The sequence below is a fragment of the Takifugu flavidus genome, chromosome 1 (genome assembly GCF_003711565.1).
Source record: "Takifugu flavidus isolate HTHZ2018 chromosome 1, ASM371156v2, whole genome shotgun sequence".
In the NCBI taxonomy this organism is placed as follows: Eukaryota; Metazoa; Chordata; class Actinopteri; order Tetraodontiformes; family Tetraodontidae; genus Takifugu; species Takifugu flavidus.
In genome coordinates this window covers 6,647,195-6,660,143 of record NC_079520.1, presented here as the reverse complement: position 1 = coordinate 6,660,143, position 12,949 = coordinate 6,647,195, and the positions used below count along the sequence as shown (strand labels likewise).

Here is a 12,949-nt window from a genome sequence, read left to right as displayed (position 1 = left end):
CTTTATTTATTTTTATTTTTTTACGAGATATTGATTGATGGAGTTTACACGCCCAGGTTGTAGGTTCCAATATTGCATGATGCATCTTGATTTTGAATTATGAATATAGCCATTCAAGACCCCAGATGCATTATTGATCATATTACAGATGCTATATTGGCAGAAATAGTTGCTAAATACTTGAGGTAAGTTGTTCTAAAACTAACCTGTGGCTAACTGATGGAATTTAAACCATTTGAATTTGAAGACCTTGTATGGGTGAGAACAAAATGGCCTTGACGTGCCCTACACTTGAGTTCATTGCAAATCAAAAATTGGCTTTGCATCAGCTGACAACATGCCGCGTACCCCCCAGAGAGGCTGACTCAGCAGATGCCACTTTAAATCCCCGTGCATCGAGAAAATTACAGGGCAATCAGCCGTGTCAAGCTGATCTGAGCGTTTATTTGATTTTTTTTCTTGTTGCTGTGTGGTTCTAGCTAATGGCAGTGGTGGCTTTACAGCAGGACAGTGCCTGGCAGGACAGCAGAGGCCAGCAGAGAGGTTTAATGAAGCTTCTTTTCTGGGCTAATTAAAATCTTCCTCTCCTCTACTTCATCATTAAACAATATTTTAGCAGTAAGGGATCCTAGGAGCTTTCATTTTCTCTTGCAGCACCAGGTGTCTGCACATGGGTACGTACTACAGTATGTTTGCTGTCTGTCTGCATCCATGTGCTTCAATGAAACTACATGTTTTCATATATTCTGGATTCTTTTGACTGCTCTAGACCTAAGGGAGTGGTTGTAGATACATACTCCTCACACACAAACACACTTGTACCTGAAGTGTTCCCTAAAAAATTTAATAAAGTCCTGCCCAATATCCGTTCCATTCCACAACCTCAGCCTAACCTGCGGATAGGCTAATTGGCTGCAGCATCTTCTCCTGACACCAAGTATTTTTCTAATGTATTTGAACTGCAGGAGGATGTCACTGGGGTTTCATTTAAGGGAAGCATGCAGTTATGTCCTTAATTAAATCCCTGTACCAAGCAGTGTTGCTTTTGCATTTAATTTAAGGGTGGAGGTTCTTCTTTACATTGTGATTTACCGTAAGAAAAAAGTTCTGGAAGCGATTTTTTTAATCAAATATTGCAAAAAATTTCCAAAAATCCAAATCCAAAATCATTACCGGGTAAATCGTGCAGTAAAATGCACCATGCGGTGCTGCCACAGGTAACAACAGGTAATCATAAAATGCGTAAGTAAAAACACTCTGATAATTTGTTGCTGCAGTTGTTTTTACAGTGCGGCCATCATTTCCCTGCTGCTTTATGTGGCATCACATACTTTATAAAACATATGCTGCTGCTGAATATATGATCAGGCAATGTGCAGCTTCTTCAGTGTGCACCATGATGATTAAAGCATACTTGTGAAAGAACTCGCGAGGGCCTGGTTTGACAGCGATATGCACATGACAGAGTATGATAGGAACAGCCCCTCGCCGTGGACCCATTTAACCACTGGAAGCCACATTGTTCGGTCCGATGGCGTCCGACGGTGGCGGCGACAGCTTTAATTTGGCTGATGGTGGTCAACATGATTAGTGAACAACGGGAGACTTTTCCAAAGCTGTCTTAACCTCCCGCGGCGTGAGCGAGGAGGTGGACAATGAATGTGAGGTTTATTAAGACGGGCACAGAAAGTGTGTGGCGCTGATCTCATCAGGTCTGAGCCTGAGGAACCACCGGAGGAACCATGTTCTGTTCAGTATAATTGCATGTAAACACCTCCCTTGCTAAGCAAAGACCCGCTTATTTATTGTCTTGGACAACACGTCTGTTTGCAAAAACCTCTGGCACTTTCACACGACCGGTGGATTTATTCTGAACGGTCTTACAGTATTTCCACTTTTGTTTCAGAGGAGAGGCCCAGCTACTGCTTAATTTTCCAGCTGGCAGGGAGTCAATGTGTTCCGATGTGATTTATCGATCATGTTGAGAACATTAGTTTACCCACTGTGTTCAGTTAAAAAGCAATAACGCATTTTACACCCCCTGTTCCACGTCAATGCAATATCACTAAACTGATTACACAAACTGGGGACAGCCCCGTTATTTCTAAAAGCCAGAGCTGCACGCCGACACCGCTTGTACTGAGATCCCAGGAAAGTCGGAGGCAAAACTCAGATTTTATTAATTGATACGCACCTTATCTCTCTCTAAGAGGGCCATTAAACAGAAGCTGTGTGTTCACATGCGGAACCAGACTGCAGAGTGTGTGCTGGAAATCAAGCTGTATTCAGACAGTTTCAACAACATCGGGATTGGATGTTTTTAGAATGAGGAGAAGCAACATTTGTTATTCACAGCTGCAGCCAAAGAATGTTCTTTAACAAATGAGCCAAGATCACATTTGGTGTTATTTTTATATAACACCATATATTTTATTCATGTAGCTTCTGTCATAATAAATATTTTCTCTTGGAGCAATGTATGAACCCAGAGCCCGACCCCCCCAACAAGCCATGGTGGCAAGGAAGAATTATCTTTTAACTGGAAGACACCTTGAGCAGGACCAGGCTCACATGCCAGAGACTCTCCTGCTGACGCCAGCCGGGTGAAGGAAGGAGGAGAAGGAGAGATGGCGCAGAAGGAAGGACAAAAAGACAAAACAGACACATGCATCATGTATGGAAATACATTCGTTATATGCAATACGTAGAACTGCGCAGGCCAGAGGGGCCAGTCAACACGGCAGAGATAGAGAGAAGCACAAAAATGACCCAAGAACCCGTGTTGATGACGTCCAATACTGACCAAAACAATGAGGAGAGAGAGACAGAGTCCAACTAGAGCTTAAAAACAAATGTTTTAAGTCATCTTCAAAATAGAGAGTTTCGGCCTTCTTTCATAGATCATCAGATGGTCAACTCTGTCACGCAGCCACGCCCTCATCTCTGGTCCGGGGTTGAAGGCGCCACTTCTGGGCTGGAAAAGGGGCAGCCGATGATGATATGCTCTGCATTCTGTTCAGGCTCACCACACTTGCATGCCGCACTGTCTGACAGGCTCCACTTCTTCAGAGAGGCTTTGAAGCAGCCGACTCCAGTGAGAAAAACGATTCACCGAGGTCCATAGGTTGTGCAGCAGGTCTCCTCCTTTTACACCCTCCTGGGTCTCTGGTGTGTCGGTGGATAGGGGAGAGCGCAGCCATCTGCCCTGCTGCCCTGAGATTGGTGTCAGAAACTCACTGTGTCTCTTGCAGCGGGACAACTGCCACTTTGCTGGATTTGGTGAGATGTCTGGAGACTTTGGAGTGGTAAGGCCCTCGATATTGAGTTCAGACCTTGTTCTCTGCCTTGGTCTTGACCTTGGCCCGTATCTTGTTCTGTCAGCTCCATAATACTTCAGCAGCATTAGTTTCATGAGTTGGTCTTGGACCATTTCTCACTACTCTCTCCCAGTCTCAGACATCCATCCCTGGACAGGGAGCTGGGGCCTCTCAAAGAATTGGAGTTCACGTCTGTGTCTGAATACAACCGAATTCTTATCGCGCATATGACATAAACTACTGCTTTTGGAGGATTCTGTAAATTGTTCCTATTCTTGCATTATGCACAACATTATAGCTCCCAGTGTCTCTACAGTGTATTTTATTGTCATCCCTTTATTGCCTATATTGTGCTCATGTGGTGGATCTTAAGTAAAGCAATGTTTCACTCACAAGCTGCCGCTACCACAGGGGAAAAGGGAAAGTGCACCGAGGGAGCAAAACACCCTGGCTGAGTCTGGAAATGCTCAAAATGGACAAAAAAGAGGGAATCAGAAAAAGAATATAAACGTAGTTCTAATTCTGCTCTGTATCGTCTGCCACTCCTGCACCGCGACAGCCCAGTTGTGAAGAATTCCTCCTCATCATAAAGCCTTATCACCTCATAATATAAAACCATATTGAGCCGAAATGAAAAAGAAAGCAAGCGAATTTAGGAAAGGTGGTGTCCGCCGGCTACCCCTCTCCCCCATCAGTGGTAATTGATATTGGAGGCCTCATTTTGCACCCTGGACTTCTCTTCTTGAAATAGGCTCTTTTTTTTGAGCGCCAGGAAAACAGCTGAGGCGGTGGAAATGGAATTGGTTGTGTGTCGATGCATGAGAGAGCGGGATTATCTCGGCGTAATGTCAGCCTTATTAAACACTATTACACCGTATAGATCAGAGAGGGATCTGAGGAGGATATACTGCCTGCTCAACCGTGTGTGGAAGTGTATGTAATTTGGGATTATACGGGCATAAATGACAGGTTTTTAGGAGCAAACGTGATCCAGTCAGTGTGGTTTATAGCTCACCAGTGACACAATGTCATTTAATAAAAGTAGTTATTACCAAGTAGATGAAAGGTTATAATTATTCTGATGCTGCGATGTATATTGGACACTATACTGTGTTTATTGTAGTGTTTTTTTTATTTAATTCATAGTTTCCAAGCGTCCATGTAATTTATAACAATCATAACAGCAACTATACGTCCCGCAGCTGTAGGCTCTCTGTCGATTATACATTATGTCTCAGTACACCAGATAATGACACGTCTCACTTCAGAACATCGACACACATCTGCACACGTGTCATTGAGCATCATGATTAGTGCGAAAATCCAGCCATCTTTTGGCTGAGTTTAGACGATATACAGGCGACATTCACTGTTTATAAGTTCAAACCAGCTGTTTTTGCATCCATTTTGAGCTTCTCTCTTTTATGAAGTGATTGTTGTAACAGATAAAATGAAGTTTTTGTAGCAGATTCTAAGACAAGGTGATTACATATCACATAAAATTGGCTTTGACGAGGTGTTAATATCTGCTATCTCCCACATTGGGACAGCTAATGCTACACGGAGAATAAATGTACAAACACATTAAAGGGAATCTGATTCATGACTTGAAACGTGTAAACAATGGTTTTAAATTATCGCTTTTTTCAACTGTGCATGATTATTACTATTCACAGTGAAACACTCATTAGCACTATTTATCTTGATCTATATTCTAGCCCAGCCTTCGCCCAGGATCAATCTTTAGCAACAGCACTCATTATTTTCCTCACAATTCTTATTATTCGTGTATAGATAGTAATATCTCACATCTTCGCCTTTCGAATGTCTGCTATAAAGTACTCAAGTTCCCACAAGGACACACTCCCTGAAGTATTAACAGCTGGCTGGAAAACGTCCCAAATTTCCTCATTTTCAGCAGGCAGCTATCTAATATTTTGCAGCAGGATAAATTTCCCCTCCTGACCTTTGGCTCTGAATATGAAAAAAAGAAAAACAAATCTCATGACCTTCACACTCGTTTCACACACGTGCACAGTTTGTAAGCACTCGTCCATGCAAGTGAACACCTACTCGCACTTCTGCATTCACACGCCTCCGTCCTCTGAGTGCACACACACATACCAGCTTGTGTTCTCACCCCCAGCGGCGGCTCCGTGGATGTTTTCATTACCAGCATGCATGTTCCATAAATACCAAATATCCCAAATATTCACAACTCTGATCCTGGACTTTTTGCTGCAGCTGTTCCATCTCCGGCAGGTGAGTTAGAGGTGCAGCAAAAGGTGGATGTGACTGCACCGACTCTGGATCTTTTTTCTCTGTCTTTATTCCACCAAAGAACCCGTGTCGCCGTTCCGACTCCGACTGGATCGTTGAGGAAACAAAGGCAAATGTTTAACTTGAGCCAACAGAGAGAGCTGCTAAAAAATGTTTCTTTTTATTGAGGAAACAGCTGTTGGGCTGCACAGCTGTGTTATTTTGCTGTATCCTATTTCAAGGAAAATAGCAGCTATGTAGCTTCATAAATGGATGTAATATATACTGAAAATATCAAAATAAGTCATATCTATTCAGAAATAGCTGTTGTTGTCTGCCACAGTTACCATGGTTACTGCAGGTATTTACTCATGTGCCACTTATTTTGCTATCTCATTGGAAATATGATTCCTAAGGTTATTTTAACATATGTGCACATGCGCGCGCACACTGAAAACAGATTTTTCATTTTGGCAAAACTGACAAAATTCCCTCCACATTGTGATTTTTCTCTCACTGTCCTTCATAAATAAGCCAAAAAACACAGCAAAAAGAGAATTAAAGCCTTCCTGCAGCAGATAATTATGCTGTTATTTTACATTTTTCCTCCCACAGCACGCCCACATATCTTGCACGGATGGTCACATGAGACAGATCTGGCGCTGCTCCATTGATTGGCAAATTGCTCGATTCAACCTGGAGTTTGATTTCGACTATTTCCTTTTTAATGCGATGCTACCAAAAGGTGGATCGACTTAAAATAGCTTTGGTATTATTAGTCTGTAAACAACTGTCACAGCAGCGTGGGTGTAGACGGCGTCCACATCACATCATTAACAAGAGACGCTCTTATTCCATTTATGCTCATTCTCCACTAATTACAGGCAAATGTTTCCCAGTCGCTCCATGAAGTGGTGCTCCATCATCCCAAATGACATCACTTAAACCACTATTTATTTATTCATTCGTTTATTTGGTTATTAGTAAACAGCATTTTTATTAGTAAAATACTGATCTTTAAGGAGACCAGGCTCACCTTTAGAACAGAGTAGGTGTTACGCAACACTGCAGCACAATGAATAATGAAACAACATAAATAAATGATCAAATAAAGGAAGATCCTCAGGTTGATGTCTGCATTCTTCCGCACAGAAATGCTACTAACACGCTGACAATGTTATTAGATAATGAGGTTTAGTTGACGTCGTTGATTTCACGTCATTTACCGTATAAGATCTTTTAGGCATCTTATTGTGTGTGTCTTCGTTTTTCTATAGAAATTAGGCGAGTAATCTGCAGTATGTTTAAACCAAGACCCCCTGACCCATGGAACATGGCTGATTAGATGCTGGGAATTTTTTCTGTGAGGCTGAGAAAGGTAAAAGAGGAGCCGAGGCGGAGAGAGAAAGACAGAGGTGGAGCGTCATTTAAATTGGCTGATCCATTTTAATTTCACTCCAGCTCCATTTCCCTGTTGTTGATGTTGCTAAAAGGCTGCCGTGTCATTATCTGCCTCTTTTGTTTGTGTTTTTTTCCCCCGAATACAACGCGGCTCTTTATTTTCCACAGGAAAGCCTTTATGCTAATGCGACCTCTGTTAAAGACGATCTGCTGTCATTTAACAGCGTGTTAAAAGCGCAATCAGCATCAATCCTTTGGAAGGAAGGCAGAAAGAAAGAAAGTTTGGGGCTAAATCATGATAACCATGGATAATAAATCCACTGAGCCTAAACATGCATACATTAATGCATGTTCAAGGAGACACTGCAGTATCATGGCCTTATAAAACAGGTGTATTGGATATGAATAGAAAGCAGTGAAGAAAAGAGTTCTGCTTTTAATAACGTTAAATACACATAGATGCCCACAACCCCCACAGAGATTCTTGTCACCCACAGGCTTGTTTACCTTTGGCAGACTCCACTAGCTTTAAGGTTGTTTGCCTCTTTGTTGTTTAATCAATCATCTGCTAAAAAGGCTCAAAAAATCTATGTATAAGGGTTAATATTTATAAAAGCCTGCCACCAGTTTGGGCGCTTGTGCTTAGCTAGGTGCGAACTGTTGCCAACACTTTGAGTTTGGTAGTTTGGGAACGTTGATCATTTCATCTTCCTGCCTGCTTTAGCCCTTTCGGGGTCACAGGGAGGGTGCTCACATGTGTGTAGGCAGGGTCCACCCCTGGGTGGGATGCCTGTTCATCGCAGGGACCTAAGTGAGCATCTGTGGACTCGGTATCTTGCTCAAGGGTGCCTCGGCACTGCTCTGAAGGTGTTTTGACGCCTTCCCCTATGACCAGAACACGTTTCATCATTTGTCCGCACTGGGGCTCGAACCGAGAACCCTCCGCTTCTCAGCCTGGTTCTGAGATGATACAGAAGCACAAATTCTAGCAGGCTCCTTTTAAATAAATAAAGGGTTTTATTTTTTTATAAACTAAAGTTTGAACTGTGGCCACGGTGGCACTGCGGCATTTTTTTTTAAACAGGTCAACAACAAATAGGACAGAGTCCGGTGTTCGTGCTCCCAGTTAGCGTGACTGGGGCATGCAGATGCAGACATTATGGAGTCAAATTCCATCTATTCATCCTTTCCCTTTCCCTTTAAAGAAATGGATCACCCTGGAGTGCGCAGGCTAACAAATGTCATGTCCCACTAGTAACTGCCAACAACAAGAAAAGCGCTGCAATAGATTTACTGTGGTGATCAGGGAGATCCCAGTGCAGATCAGACCTGCCGCAGTAAGTCTGCACGTTGGTCACCATCCATCCCAAAGCCTCTTCAAGCTACTGTATTGTCCTCAGAATAAGATTTAGAGAGCAGTTGCTCCGGGTTAACTGATATCTTCTGGGCAGTTTACTATTCTGTCAGGGCTTTTGGGCACCAGAAGCCATCTCTGCTGTTGTAAACACGCTCATAAAGGGATCAATGCGACCTGTGATCGGGCTCGTAACAAGATCTTTCTCTCTGATAATGCTGCTGATATACAAGTGGGGCCCCATCTGCCAATCTGAAGGGCAAAAACGTTTGGCGTTTTCATCTTGGTCTCATTGTCTGGTTGTAAATGAGCTCTTTATCTGTGCGTCTGTCGCCGCTCCCCCCTCCCTGCTTTATCTCCACTAGTATAAATACTGGGCAGACAGATCGTGAATTTGAAGACTGCCAGAATGAAAACAGCACACCGAGAAGTGAAGACCCGGGAAAAGGAAGCCGGAGCTGGTGACACTTGCAGCGTTTAATAAAAGCTTTGTACTCTTGAAGAAGAAGCAGTATTAGTCGCTGATTTAAGGGCCTTCGGGAGCTTTAAAACAACTGATTAAAATCCTTTATCAAGCCAGTAACACCAAAGCAGGCTACATCTGCTCGATGAAACGGGTATTCTGGAGTATTGCTGGTCGTCATTTCTCAACCTTCTTTTCTCCTTGCATTAAAACAAAGCTAATGAAGTCAATTACCTGTTATTACCTGTAATAAACAGTCTTGGCCAATTGTTTATATCTCATTTATTCTCGCAACTTGATTCTGCACGTGAAGCATGTCGGTGAAAATAATCTTAAAACGACAAACATGAGTTGTTAAATTGACAATGTCAGAGAAGAGACAGTAAATTATCTCCAAACTTTGAAAGAACAAGATAATTGTGGAGCGAGATTAGCTTTCTCTTCATCGCTGAGTCAGAATAGCTGAAGTTCTGCGTTGCTGCCAAAAGAACAGAGAACAAAAACAGGGCGTCGGCGGCACAGATCATCTCGTCCTCCGTTGATGACTGAGTAAACACTATTCTCTTCACTTCAGCAGAGATCTGTTGGAGGACCCCCCCAACTAATCCTAAAGTGCAAATCAGCGGCCGTGCTCATCTCCTTTGGCTAATGAAAAGAAGGATTATGGCTAATGAGCGGGCGAGATAGACTGACACAAACGAGAGGCCTGATTTTAATTCAGAGCCATGGCGGGTTGACATGAGAGGAGCCCAAAACTTGGTGCTGTTTCCTCATTATCCAGCACATTCTCCCTCCAGGAGCACCGAGGACCCATGAAGAGAACCAAAAGCTGTTTGTCTCAGCTCAGATATTGACATCTTTCCTTTTTGTTTGTTTGTTTGTTTGTTTGTTTGGAAGCCAATCGCCTGACAGCGCAAACGGGGCTTCAATCTGCCACTTCTGAAGTATGATGAGTGTTATTACGCACAGGGACGGATGAAGACTTCGGTTATTCTGCTGTCAAAATACAGATCTCGGAAAGTCCAATTTATAACATCTCTAATATCATCAGTGAGAAGCAGAAAATATGCCACGCTTTCCATTTTCCCCCCTTCCCATATGCAATGAATTCCAGGCTGCAACTTGCTTATGGTGTCGCCATTTCTGCAATGGTCTGTCATCCTCTCGCATCCCCGCCTCACCGCGCCGCCTTTGATTTCAAGAGCTGAACTATTCTGCAACATTTGTTGATGTGGTTCTGCAAGTAAATGCTGCAGAATTGTGCTCCTCTTGGAATTGTTCTTCTCCGCTGATCGCCGGGGGGAGGAGCCCCCCCCCCTCAACGTCATCGGCTGCAGGCTGCAAAACGTCATCATCATTTACACATGAAGCACATGTGTGGGGACAAAAAAGGGAACAGAGTTACCTTTAAACGCGGGTGGCACTGGAATTTTTAACATCTTGTTAAGAAAGTGTTATTTTCATATTTATTAGACACCTGATCAGAGAATAAAAAGTATAAGTTTAGCAAGCAACGGCCCGCAGACAGTTGCTCTGGGTTTGTTCTGCTCCAGTGAGCTCAGTCAGACAAACCAGTCTGCTCTGCCCCTGAGTGTCAAGGCCCAGAAGATGATGTTCTGGATGACTTCCAGATCTCATTAACCTTGGGTTGAGGGCCCAGAGCCCTCAAGACCAATGGTTCAGGAGGACATTATCATGATACAGTATATTACATATATATATATACAAAAAGAGAGATCATTTTTCTTCCGAGTGGCAGGTGATAGAACAGTGTCCCACATTCATCCCTGCCCTGCTGCCTCTTTTCTTTCTGCTCTCCATCAGCAGCCACACATGCAGAGTGTTGCAGCTGTATGGCTCATGCTGCATGATGAGAAAAGCAGGGTAAATAAAGGAAAGAGTAAAGCATAAGATGCATCAGTGTTGCAGCTCTGTGCTTCTTTTTAAAGTCGTCTTTAAAATCTCAGAGGCTGCTCTTCTTTCCGGTGTGTGTGTGTGTGTGTTCTTATACTTGCTACATTTTAGGAGTGCCAAAATTATCACTGTACTCGACAAGTAAGGACATTTGGGGGAATTGAGGATTTTGTTTTGAAAGGACTATTTGAAGGTTCTAAAATTGAGGCTAGAATTTTAAAATCGAGTTTAGTCTATGAAAGTCCTCAAAAAGATAGAAGTAAAAATATATGCATATGTGTGTGTGTGTGTGTGTGTGTGTGTGTGCGCACAGCGACCTCGTTACCACCGTATGTGTGTCCGGTCTCAGGTGATGCATGGTCAGCCATTGTACAGCATCATTTATGGCCCTGGACCGCAGCCTGGTCCAGACAGATTGCAGCCGGACACCGCCTGGTTCGGAGGGGAACATCCCCTCACTTTAGCGAAGGTCGGACAGAGGCGTCATTTAGGTTGACAGGGACTGAAACTGGGTCCAGTTGGGGGGGGGGGGGGATTTAGGCTGACAGATTTTGTCTCAAGGACATGTCGGTATCAGAGGTTAATGACACACTAAAGGGGAGCCCACTCGTCACCACTCCACAGCAGGAGATTGTGGACGCTGGTTTCATTTTTATGTACTTAATTGTGTCTCTTCATCAGAAAAAAAATGTCTGCGTCCACTTCAGAATGAAACCAGATCACCTCTCAATTGGTATTTGTTTTTCTAAATGCATCCAAACCCACTGGTGTCACATCTGTCTCAGTGCTGGTTACCTGCAATACTAAAAATGGACACTCAGGTGAGGTGAAAACTGTCCTGTGTGTGTGTCCAGATGTTGGTTCTGTTGTCGCTGAAGTGTGTTTTCATTGTTATTTCCTGTTTTGCACTGAAATTCTTGGTAGTATGTTTTTTCACAATCTTAAAAATCTAAATTTTATATTTCCTTGTGTTTTTATAAACAGTTAACTTGATGTTTTTTGATACTTTGTGGTTTGTAACATTACGTTTTTCCACACTAGCTTCTGATTTTGGTGTTTATAGAAGTTCTTGAAGGATTCAGCAATAATGGATGTTTGGATGAAGAGAAAATAAGGGATGATAACTTAATCAAAAACTAATATTCTCACTTGGAGCCAGAAACAACACAAATGTGTGACTGCAAGTAAAAAACGCATCCTGTTCATAGTCCATTGAGGGGAACAGACCCTGGTAAATACGATCCGGATCTGGGAGGATTTGCTTTAGTATTTTGAGTATTTTGAATTACGGCATCCTTCTCTACAGACTCAGGTCTCATTTCAGTGAGAGTAAGAGTTTAAAAAAGTGCATTTGAATCTTTTTAACCGGCTCCTAATTGTCCTTATTTGATGGGAAGGGTCACGGTGTCCAGTGTCCGTCCTCCCTGCTGCTCCATTTATCACTGGCAGCACTCTCCGCTTCAAGCTGAATCCCTTTAAATGGCTCAGCTTGTGTTACCTTGTTAAAACGATGCATTTTGTGACAAGCGGCAGCAATGGAAATCTAACCAGGAGCTGGACTTTTGCAGGTCTGAGGACGCGCCGCTAATGTCCTGACAGCAGCCTTTAATGGCTGGTTTCAACAGGGATGATTGGCTCATTCTCATACGCCTGCGGATACATTTGACGCGGCGGGTTGCTTTGAAACGAAAACGTCACCCTGCCAATATTGAAATAATTTAATCATTTTTACTTTTCACCTTCCATCCGATGTTAAAAGTGAGATTTTGACTAGTTTTGTTCTGGGCTACATTATTTCAATTGCAACATTTTCAAGCAACAGTAACTGTTTAATCACTTGATTTAACAATATCCTACACTTCAGCTGCCACAAAGCCATTAATGTGATCCTCTGGGGTCAACCCAGTGGTTACATTTGACATATTTGACAAGGATTGCTCAGTTTACAAGGTTTAACAACTTTTCCAACCACAAATTGTTACAAATTATTCTATTTTCTCCATTTATGCAAAAGATTAGCTCATTTCAGTGCCATTTTGATGTAAAACTCTGGCTTTCAGGGGCTTTAAACATGAAATATGTACCTCTACACCTAATATTGCATGCCTTTCTGTCCATATTTTATTCATTGTTTCTCATTTATTGCTGCTGTTTAATGGTTAATGGCGTCATTATTTTTCATTGAATGTGTTTGCAAGACATTTTTTTTACCTCTTGTCTGTCATGCTAATACATCAATGA

General features: G+C 42.7%; 1 protein-coding gene across 1 annotated transcript in view; it reads left to right on the top strand.

The window, feature by feature from the left end:
• epha6 (eph receptor A6) overlaps positions 1-12,949 on the top strand; it is a 95,417-nt gene that overhangs the window by 38,900 nt on the left and 43,568 nt on the right. The gene's annotated exons all lie outside the window — the stretch shown is intronic.